The sequence below is a fragment of the Gopherus evgoodei genome, chromosome 2, assembly GCF_007399415.2.
Source record: "Gopherus evgoodei ecotype Sinaloan lineage chromosome 2, rGopEvg1_v1.p, whole genome shotgun sequence".
In the NCBI taxonomy this organism is placed as follows: domain Eukaryota; kingdom Metazoa; phylum Chordata; order Testudines; family Testudinidae; genus Gopherus; species Gopherus evgoodei.
Genome location: NC_044323.1, coordinates 17,613,028 through 17,624,484, shown reverse-complemented (window position 1 = coordinate 17,624,484; position 11,457 = coordinate 17,613,028).

Genomic DNA, 11,457 nt, shown 5'->3' with positions numbered 1-11,457 from the left:
AAGTCTTTTGTTAATTAAACACGATCACCAGCATTGCTGTATCATTACATATGCAATTTGGTTCTGTCATACTATCAGGTGACCTCCTTGTGTATAAATATTTAGAATTTGAGTGAATTCTGCCGCTCTAATAACCTGGTCATTACAGCTAAGTGCCTTCCTCTCTCATTTTGTGACCTCTGATCATTGTTTCCCATTACTTCTTTACAAGAGCTTACAGCTTCAACTTTCTCACTGTGAGCTAGGTGGGTCACTCCGCGCATGGCAGAGGACTTATTCCTTCACTCTCCCACTTCCCTGGTCCTTTTTGCATGAACAGAGAGCAACAGTACCCAAAATCCAAAGCTGCAACAATTTGATGGTTATTGGAGTGAGCTTCCAGTAAGCGTAAATCCAAGTTTCTTTTTCCTTATTTTCGAATCCCAACTTACTTCCTGTTTGCCCCTAATTTATATAGTAATAGTCTCAGCTATACCTTAACCAATCATTTTATTGAAATTTACCTAACCAATCCTAACATATTGTAAATGATTAGCTAACCAATTATATCCCACCCCCTACATTAGTTTACACCTAGCAAAATTAATTATACAGCAGACAGAACCAAAAACACAGAACCAGACAGAGACCATGCAAATAAACAATAGAAAAGTGGGAACTCTAATGACAAAACAATACAGAAGTGAGGATTTCACAACTACATCTATAAAGACATAAGTGTTTCCCAACTGCGTCTATTGATAAGTGAGTTCTTACCAAACAGAAAACTATCAAACTAAATTTCCTTTTATATCTTCTAGGCTCTTCCCTCTATCTGGAGGTGATAGATCGGTTCACCTTCCTAACAGCCCCAGATTGTCTTATTTCAGTATGACTAGTTTGGAATGTGAGGATGTGACCGTTCGCTTCCCTGCTTATGGCTGCCTCTGTTGCTTAGCCAAAGGCCTTAGCTTAAGACCAGGATCTCAGACTGTCACAGTGAGAGAAGGCCCTTACACAGGCAGACAGGGATTTTGAATCTTTCTTTTATACCTCTATAACTAGCTAAATGATAAACAATATCTAAATTCTTAACGTATAGGCCTTGACAGACAGGCCTGAATATCTATATCCTAACAATGGTCTGGTCTGGGGGTGTGCACCTATTACCTCTGTGGGGCATCTGCCCCGCCGCCAACCCTGTGCAAAAACAGGTGGGGAAAGAAAAGCTTGGAAATGAGTGCTTCACTTCTGGCAGCCTCTCCCATCAAACACAGAGCTGCATCTCCTTTCAGAGCCGGCAGTTCTAGCCCTTCCACTGCATCCACAGAGCCAGCCCCAGGGGGATTCCCTGTCTGGCCCTGGGTGCCAACTGCCCTGCCCAGCCCTTCTTAGGGGCACCCTAAGCACAGAGGGGTCCAGCTCCAGGGTACTGAGAGCCATTGGAGTGCACCAGTCCTGGGACTGAGCTAGGGGTCAGCAGCCCCCAGGCTCAGTTGGCTGGGGTGGGTTTTTCTGTCTGTTGTCGCTGCAGAGTGAGTCTCCCAGGTGGCAGAGCTTTCTGGAGGTGCTGTCCCCATCCCTTAAAATAAATGAGCGACTTCAAGTTCACTTTGGATCAGATCCCAAAGCTCATTTGCCAAGAGCAGGTTTGGATCGGGCACAGCCTTAAGCCTGGTCACAAAGAGCTGGCTCTGACAGCTGAACTGAAGCACAACTTTTGTTCCCACCTCAAGGAAAGGTCAGTCCCTTCCTGTCCCGTCTGCTCTGCTCAGCGATTGCCAGGAGTCGAAACTCTGGGGGTGTGCTCTGGCTTGTGAGAGGGAGACCCTCCCCCGCCAGCCACCTCACCCCCACGCCTGCCTGCTGCTCGCCTCCTCAGTCTTTCACCAGAGTCCCCCCGCCTGCCTCCTCACCAGTCTGCCAGCCTGCCACTCACCTCCTCACTCCCCTGCTGGACCCCGCCCCCACTGCAAGACTCCCCCCGCCCGCTGCTAACTCGCCACTCACCTCCTCACCCCTGCACATGCTGCTGGCTGATTTTATTTTTCGGTGGTTCGGGTTCTGTAGTTTCCACCTCAGAGTGTTGCTCTTTTAAGACATCTGAAATCATGCTCTACACCTTGTCACTTTCAGATTTTGGAAGATTCTCAAACCTTGGATCAAGCGCTGTATCTATCTTTAGAAATCTCACATTAGTACCTTCTTTGCATTTTGTCAAATCTGCTGTGAAAGTGTTCCTAAAACAAACATATGCTGGGTCATCGTCTGCGACTGCTATAACATAAAATATGGCAGAATGTGGGTAAAACAGAACTGGAGACATACAGTTCTTCACCAGGAAGTTCAGTCAGAAGTTTAATTAATGCATTATTTTTTTAACAAGCATCATCTGCATAGGAGCATGTCCTCTGGAATGGTGGCTGAAGCGTGAAGGGGCATACAAATGTTTAGCATATGTGGCACGTAAATACTTTGCAATGCTGGCTACAAAAGCGCCATGAGAACGCCTGTTCTCGCTTTCAGGTGATGTTGTAAATAAGAAGCAGTCAGCAGTATCTCCCATAAATGTAAACAAACTTGTTTGTCTTAGCAATTGGCTGAACAAGAAGTAGGACTGAGCAGACTTGTAGGCTCTAAAGTTTTACATTATTTTGTTTTTAAGTGCAGTTATGTAACAAAAAAACCTCTACATTTGTAAGTTACACTTGTACCGTAAAGAGATTCACTACAGTACTTGTATGAGGTGAATTGAAAAATACTATTTCTTTTGTTTGTCATTTTTACAGTACTAATATTTGTAATAAAAATAATATAAAGTGAGCATTGTACACTTTATTGTGTTGTAACAGAAATCAATATATTTGAAAATGTGAGAAAACATCCAAAATATGTAATAAATTTCAATTGGTATTCTATTGTTTAATAGTGTGATTAATCAGGATTAATTTTTTTAATTGCAGTTAATTTTTTTGAGTTAATTGCATGAGTTAACTGTGATTAATCAACAGCCCTAAATAAAACATTTCAGTTTTATCAAAACAAAACACTTTAATCAACTCGACTTTTTCTGAACTTTCATTTCACAGGAAATATTGAAATATCTTTTCAGTCTGTTTTGAATTTCCAACAAAACAGAAGATCCAATTCCCATCCAGTTCTACTTTGTTTAAAATCCTGATCTTGCATCTTGAGTCCATCTATACTATAGACGGATGCTGTTAGTTTAAAATATGTTCAAAAACCAAATGTCCAGGGTCAGGGCCTGCTAAGAACAGAAATAAATTTTCTCTTTTTTCACTGATCTTTCACAAAGAAAACAGACAAATTAGTTTCACTTCATTTCTACTCAGTTTCACTTCCTGGTTCTTCTCACACTCATACAATGTTATAATAGTGGGGGTCCAGACATGTCAGGGAAATTGTAATGGGAAGGCGGAGAGATTCCCGAATCCTATATGGAAACACAGGGCTTTTCTGTTAATGCTTTAGCAAGTGCCTGCATGCAGCATGAAGGTGTGGAGGACATATTGCTGAGCTGTATGAGCAGATGGAGTCAATTAGCTGCAATCAGATTATAAAGGTGGGCACTCCCCCTGCCCTATTTTTAAGGGTAGAATAAATTAACATGCATAGAGGGGAGGAAGTTTTGGAATAGTCAAGCTTAGTGGTTGTTTCCGACTTTTCAATAAACCCCAGGAAGGGGTTATGTTTGGACTGAATGCTTTCCTAGGAGCCATTTTCATGGAATCTTTAAGCCACAAAATAGGGAGACTTCCATTTAGTATTAATCTGTTGTGCTTTCTTCCAAAAGGACTGGAAACAACAGAAGCAAATATTTCAAGCATGTGGAATACTTCTTGGATAAATATTTTAAAACAATTCTCCACCTTCTTATGCTCATTTAGATTCCCCCTAGAAGCTGGACCAGGCCCTGAATTGTATCTACTTGTTTGTTTGTTCTTATTCTTTGTGCTTGGCAGGTGGCATTTTTGTTCAGTGATTCATTCTCAACCACGTGTATTTATCTAATCTGACATTTTAATCATGCAAATAAGGATCTCCTTAATGAAGAAAAAATGAATTTCTCAACAGCTGCTACGTACACAGTGACAGTCTTGCTAATGTTATTACATTTGTAATATGGTTAGTGACTTTTCATAATTGCTAAAAATTTAAATTTACCATCAGAATAAAGGTTACATGAAGAATCATATGATTTCTGTTTTCATTATGGTTTTTTTGAGAATGTTTTGGACTCTTCAGACATTCCTTAAGTCTTTCAATTCCAGCTATTTTATAGCTTCTGCTGCAGATGGCTTTGCCTTTGTTGCTCACCATCTCTGGCAGAAAGACAAAACAAAGGACGTGGCAGCAAGACAGCTAGTCTGCAACCTTTTGTGGCTCCCTTGTCTTTCAAATTGCAGTGTGCTGAGCAAATACAGTGACTCATTCTTTTTTAATAGACAACTGCATTTTTCATGTGCATGACTTCACTGTTTAACATCTTTCTCTGAATAGCAGTGTAATTTGAGCTGTGAGAGGTCACTCAGGATATGTCTACACTGCAATAACACACCTGTAGCTAACCCGTCTCAGCTGACTCCGGATCATGGGGCTCTGCCTGTGGGACTATACAATTGCAGTGTAGACATTCAGCCTTGAGCTGGAGCCTGGGCCTCGGAACCCTTCTCCAATCACAAGGGGGCAGGTCCCAGAGGCCAGGCTCTAGCCTGATCCCAAACGTCTATACTGCAATTTTATAGCCCTGTAGCCACACCTGTGGCTGACATGGGCCAGCCACAGGTGTATTATTGCAGTGTAGACATACCCTCAGCCGGTATCTGCTTCCAGACCCCCCCCAGACTTCTTGCAAGGTAAGCAGTGACTGTCCTATATTTTGATACATGCAGTGCTAATCACATCCTTGTCACATATGATTTGATGTTACAGTTCGCCCTTAGACCAACCCCAAATTCAATGACTCCGTTACAAGCTTAAAGAGTTATGAATTGAAGAATGACAGGAATAAAGATTAAGAATCAGCGGAGGTGCTATAAAGTCCTGAAAGGAGCAGAATACAAAGTGACTCATCAAACTCTGCTGTGAGTAAGCTGTGGGTACTCAGTGGCCGCAGAAGCTGTGAACCAGAAATAGTTGTTTCACACTGAATGTGCTAGGTCTTCTGTCCCCTCTTTTGTTCAAGGTGCTGTATGAGAGGTGCAGGAGGCTTAGCTGAATGTTCCCTCATCTCCAAAGAACAAGACAGTCTGTTCTCTCAGAAATGAGTTGGGAAGAGTGCCCTGTTTTCAAGGTAGCTTTAAAAGTTGAATTTTGGAGCATGTGCTCATTGCAGCACTGCTACTGAAATTTGTTTTGACCTTCTCCTTAGCAAACAAGGGGCTAGTGTTTGATTCCAGCCCCTGAAATAGACCTGCTGCAGTTAGTCCCCATGTCTTTTTGAATATTCATTTGGACTGTGTCAATGAGACATATAGTACCAGCAGTATGTCCTGCCTAATTTTCATTCATTGCAAACTATATTGAGGGTTTTGTTGTTGCTTTTTTTTTTGTTTGTTTTTGTTTTTTGCAGCAGCATAGGAGGAAGGATGCTCATAGGCTTATAGACCACTACTAGGGAAGTCTCCAAATTTTTCCCACAAACTTCCCATGTTCCTTTGTGAAAGGAAGAAAGATGAAGAATTCGGGACAAGAGAGAGAAGAAAACAGAGGAAAGAAGAGGAGACATTGTCTAGTCTATTTCACTTGTTCTGTAAAGCACCAGGCACATTTACAGAACTATTTTAATAATAAAATAGGACGCTGGGAATCAAGCCAGTCCTGGGTTCTATTAGACTCTGTTGACTTTCTCTGTGACTTTGAAGAAGTCACTTAAGGACAGCTCTCCAGAGACACAGAGGGGAGTTGGGTATTCTACCAGGGTTAGCAGTTCAGTCAGCAGGCCTAGCAGTCAGGGCCTGCTGCCCCAGTCTCTTTTCATCCAGTAAATCCAGGATCCCTGAATGGGGTCCAGCTGAGTCAGCTTTCTTGTCAGCAGACCCCTGGTCCTACCCACTCCAGGGCTAAGCAGAGGTGAATAAGGGGTGGGCTTGGGGACCCTGGCCCATCCACTCTACCAGGTCCCAGCCCCAAGTCCTTTGAAAGTGGGACAGCACAGGCTACCCTAGCCTTGGCCCACTTCCTGTTCATCTTCCTCGTGGCCACTTCCTACCCCACCTGATGTCTCAGTCTGGGACGTGGCTGCTTTAAGTCCTTTGCTCCAAACTCCTAGAGTCTCAGGGCTGATGCACAGATGCAGGTCCCACAAATGGTTCTTTCTATATCTGGGGTGATGTCTCAAAGGACGAAGGGGAGACAGCTGGACCTCCACAGTAAGAGCTACTTCTCCTCCTGTCTCAGGGCAATACTCCCCCTGGAAATGGATTCTCTCCTTTCCCCTGCTGGAGCGCTTTTTATCCTGCTGCTTCTGCAGGGGCATGTTCAGCAGTGCCTGAGGGGCAAGGCTTTTCTTGCCCAGTACTGCTACCGTCTTTCCCCTGCTGCAGCCTTAGAGATGAGTTTGTAAATTCCACCACACGCCCTCTGCCACTGCCGGGTTGCCTCAGGCCAACCAAGTCCCTGTTGTCTCTTGAGAAGAAGTCTGTATTTTTGTAGTCCTTACCTGCCCAGGGTAGTACTTCAAACCAGTGTAGCAGGAGCGCGAAATACACCACCTTATTTGCATGTTATGGTCCTTCAAGTTCATGGTGAGTAACCATCTAAGGGATGCATGATCCATCACCACATAAAATGGCTACTTCCATGGATAGTATCTTAACATCTCAATAGCCCACTTTGTGGATAGGGCTTCTTGCTCTAACACTGAATACGTAACCTCCTGGGAAAATAGCTTCCAGATGAGGTACAGTATTGGATGCTCCTGTCTTCCTATTTCTTTCAGTAGCTGCACAAGGCTTCTCGGCTCCCTCCTGGGAAGGAGGCAGCAACCGGACTCCATGCACAGAGCTCCCCACTGGGAGACATGCTCCCAGTGGGGAGTGAGGAGCTGAGACCCTGTGGGGGCATCCAGACTTCTGTTGGAGAGATCTGCGCCCGGTGTCCAGTTGACTGCCCCGTTCCTGGTGGGAAGCCACATATGGAGCTGAGAGCCCTGGCTCTCAGCCCTCTACCCTGTTCCTCTTCAGTCAGTGAAAGTGCTCTGGGTGAGGATGCACACTACCGACAGAAGAAGGCCTGTGTGGACATGAACCAGTGCAGTAATTATTGTGGTGGCTGTAAGTTTATAGGGTTGACATGCCCTTATGCTTGGTCTACACTTAAAAATGTACCAGCATAGCTGTGATAGTCAGGGGCCTGATAATCTTTTTTAACCAACATAGCTATGCCAAGAAAAGCTCTCATGTAGATATAGTGATATCAGTATAAGAGTACTTATACCGATATAGCATACGGTAATTCCAGAACAGTTAAACCAGTAAAACATTTCAGTGTAGACAATTCCTTAGTTGTGGTAAATTCTAGGTATCAGCAGGCAACAGAAGCTACTGGTTGGCTGGTTTTTGTCATTCCTCTGAACAGCATTACTGTGTCATCCTTTGTGTTATAGATGGGGCTGGTTGCACTGCTTACTATTAAGGTTGCTCAATACTTCCCATTATAAGACCCTGTTTCCCGTTGCTTATAACTTTACCCACCTTAACTTTTTGGGCTGCAATTTGTCATGCTGGGTGTCTGCCTCAAGCTAAATGTTTTTTTTGTTGTTGTTTGTTTGTTTGTTTTTAAGTTTCAGGCAAAACAGTTCAGCCATTTCTGAAAATGAGGCTTGAGAAAAATGCATCATTTGCGCATTTTGAAAATTTCTGACAATCTTTTCTTTGACAAGCTCTGGTGCCCTCATGATTTGGAGCAGAGACTTTATATTTGGAGACTTTATATTTGGTCTCTGTGTCAGGGATATGCCTTTTGCCACTGCTCAAAATTGGCCAGGTTAAGTCTTTGAAAAATTGCAGTTTGTACGTGCTCATTTAGAGGCTTACTGGAGCTTTGCAGCTAAAATCGCCAAAGAGTCTGTCCACACTGAGCATGATCCAGCTTGGGGCTAAGCTGGATTTTCCGTTCAGCTGCAAATCTAGTCTGGGTCCAGGCACTGGAACTGAGAGCAGGGAGCCTCTCTCTCCTGTGCGTTTGGTGACTGCCCTGTTGGGTCCGGCCAGCATAGAAGACCAACTGGACTGTTTAGAATGCAGAAGGGATAAGACACAGGCAGGGGGACTACAAAGTGCCTGAGGGGGGAATGACAGCGGTACAGGCCCAGAGATATCATGAGTGAAGGTACCAGGAGGGCAAGTCTCCAAGGTCCCAGTTGTTCGACCTCATCCACCTCGCATGGAAGTGGTTACAACCCAAGGCATGCACCCCTAAGGAAATGTTTGAAACTTTGGTCATAAACTGCTATATGAGGGGATTGCCGCCAGATCTTAATGCATGGGTGGGCCAGAACGACCCCTCCACCTACGATGGTGTGATCATGTTGGTGGAGAGACAGACAGCAGCCCGAGAGCTGTCCCGACAACTCAGAGAAGCCCCCTCCCGAAACAGGTACCCGGCCCTGACCCCTAAGGGGCTTAGATAATGGGAAGATGATAAAGTAAATAATCAAGTACTCCAGTTAGGAGGGAACAGTCAATTGCACACATACACAATGGGAAATGACTGGCTAGGAAGGGGTACTGCAGAAAGGGATCTGGGGGTCATAGTTGATCACAAGCTAAATATAAGTCAAGACTCAAGAGTGTAACACTGTTGCAAAAAAAAAAGTGAACATCATTCTGTGATGTATCAGCAGGAGTGTTGTAAGCAAGACATGAGAAGTAATTGTTCCACTCTACTCTGTGCTGATAAGGCCTCAACTGGAATATTGTGCTCATTCTGGGCACCACTATTCAGAAAAGATGTGGACAAATTGTAGAAAGTCTAGAGGAGAGCAATAAAAATTATTAAAGATCAAGAAAACATGACATGAGGAAAGATTGAAAAAAGTGAGTTTGTTTAGTCTGGAGAAGAGAAGACTGAGGGGAGACATAACAACCTTTTATGTTCTTGAACACTGTTACAAGGAGGAGAGAGAAACGTTGTTCTCCTTAACCTCAGAAGATAGGACAGGAAGCAATGGGCTTAGATTGCAGCAAGGCGAGGTGTAGGTTGGATGTCAGGAAAAATTTCCTAACTCAGGGCGGTTAAGCACTGGAACAATGGGAGAGCTTCTCCTGCCAACAAAGATACTGCTGCTTCTGCAGGTGGTTTTATTATGCCGATGAGCTCTCTCCCATCATCACAGAGCGGTGACATGAGCAATCTTACTGCCGTGCAGCTTCATCAGTACAGCTGTGCGACTGTAAGCTTGCTAGTGTAAATAGGGTCCGAGGCTAGAAGTGTTGTTCGCCCCTTGGACCTGGACAAACCAACGACAGGTCGTGACACTCAGTGAATGGGCCATCTACAACCATTGTCTGCTTTCCTGCAGATGTGTAACTCTTTCAGGACTAAAGTTAACTGTTTTCACCCATATAGCAGACATCAGCAAGGATATAAACATACGGAGAGTTCATAAAATCCAACTGGAATTTATAAATTCACGCAGACAGATCCCCAAGATGTCACAGCCAGAATTAAGGTTGCCTATGCAATCTGAATCCAGCCTCTTGTGTGTATACATTGTGATACTGTCTTTAAATTCATGATCACATACTATTTTTCTACAGAGCATCTTTCATTCAGTGTACAAGCTGAACTTGCTCTAGGGATGAATCAGGGTTTTATGGAGAAAGAGACTAGTATGTACAACACTTGCTTCATCTGTTGGAGAAGCTGGAAGCTGTGTACTACATGGAGTACTGATGTCGGTGGGTCAAGGCCCTCCCCTAACTAAAGGCCTGCTCCCTCAACTAAGGGGGAAGAACCACTAAGCCCAGGCTACCAGTGATTACTGGGGACAACAAAGGCGATAACCTTTGATCTCACTCCCATTCCTGTTAAAAATCAAGGAACCAGAAGGGCACACCAAGCAGAGAACCCCCAACAACACACACTTCTCCTCAAAGGAGTCTAAGGAGCCAGTGGACATCACCCAGAGGAACTCTGCCCAGAGGCGTGATCAGATAAAGGAACAGAAATAGGCTCAACATCCACAGAGCACCACCATCCAGCTTCCTCCTCCTGCAGTGGTGGATCGCCATCTTGGCCAGTGCCAGGAGGAGTTTGGGGAGAACGTCCCATGACTTAGAGAGGGCACAGATGGGGTGTGAGTGCGTCAGGAGGTGCTGAGGAAAGGAGGAGCTTGAAGAGGAGCTGCAACCTGATGCACGCTTCACAGATGTGTGCCAGGGTCGGTCTCTTGCCGCCAACCAGTCTCCAGTGGTCCATGGAACAAGAGTGGAGTACCGGCTGGCCCACTTGGAAGCTGTGTAGAGAATGAGGCAATGGATTGCAGGACAAGAAGAGAGGGTCTCATGGTTAAGGCAGTTGGCTGCTGCCTGGAGAATGAGATTCTATCCCTCTGTCACAGAGATTTTATGTGACACTAGACAAGTCTCATTAACCAGCTGTTTTCAAAGGTGGTCATTAACTGTGTTCCTCATTTTCTGGGTGCCCAGCCAGAGATGCTGAGGTCTGATTTGCTGGAATGTGAGCACTCACAGCTGTATCCAAAGTCTATGGAAGCTGTACTTATTGTTTGTGAGGGGTGGGTGTGACATTCTTCATAGTGATATTATTATGATATGATTATAGCATAATTATGATGCAAGACATGTTATGTAAGATGTCATTGGAAAAGTTATGATTTGCTGAACATGATTATCCTATTTGTATGCATGTATCATTTTTGTATTGGAAGTTATAAATATTGACTATGGATCTGTATTTCAAATGTAGTTTCAGCTGGGTGACATCCACTAGGCAAGATGCTTTCAATCTAGATAGTGGGTGGGGAGGGGCTATTCAGGGTAATGAGCCATTAGGGAAAACAGTAGGCCTTAGGAGAAGCTTATCCATCACCTGGTGAGCCTTCTTGAGAATGTTCCAGACAGCCTGTAATTAATGGCTGGTATGACTTTGCAAGGACATGTGATCAGGCCACGTGACTCTGGACTTCATCTTGGGATGTCAGTGTTTTCCCACAAACTTAGTTTGGGATAAAACGGTTCCAGCCATATGCTAAAGCTATATAAGGCAGGGAGTGACATCATCTGTTCTTCACTCCCCACAGAAGAGGACTCCTGAAAACACCTGAGGAACAAAGACTGAACTGGGAGAAGTGTTGGACCCATGCTAAAGGGATCTCTAGCCCACATATGAAAACCTGGGGATTCCAAGCTGCAAAGCAAGTGTAGCTTGTGCCTTAAGAATCTGCAGCCTGCTTGTATCATCAGTCAGGGTGAGAGATTGTTAATTCAAATC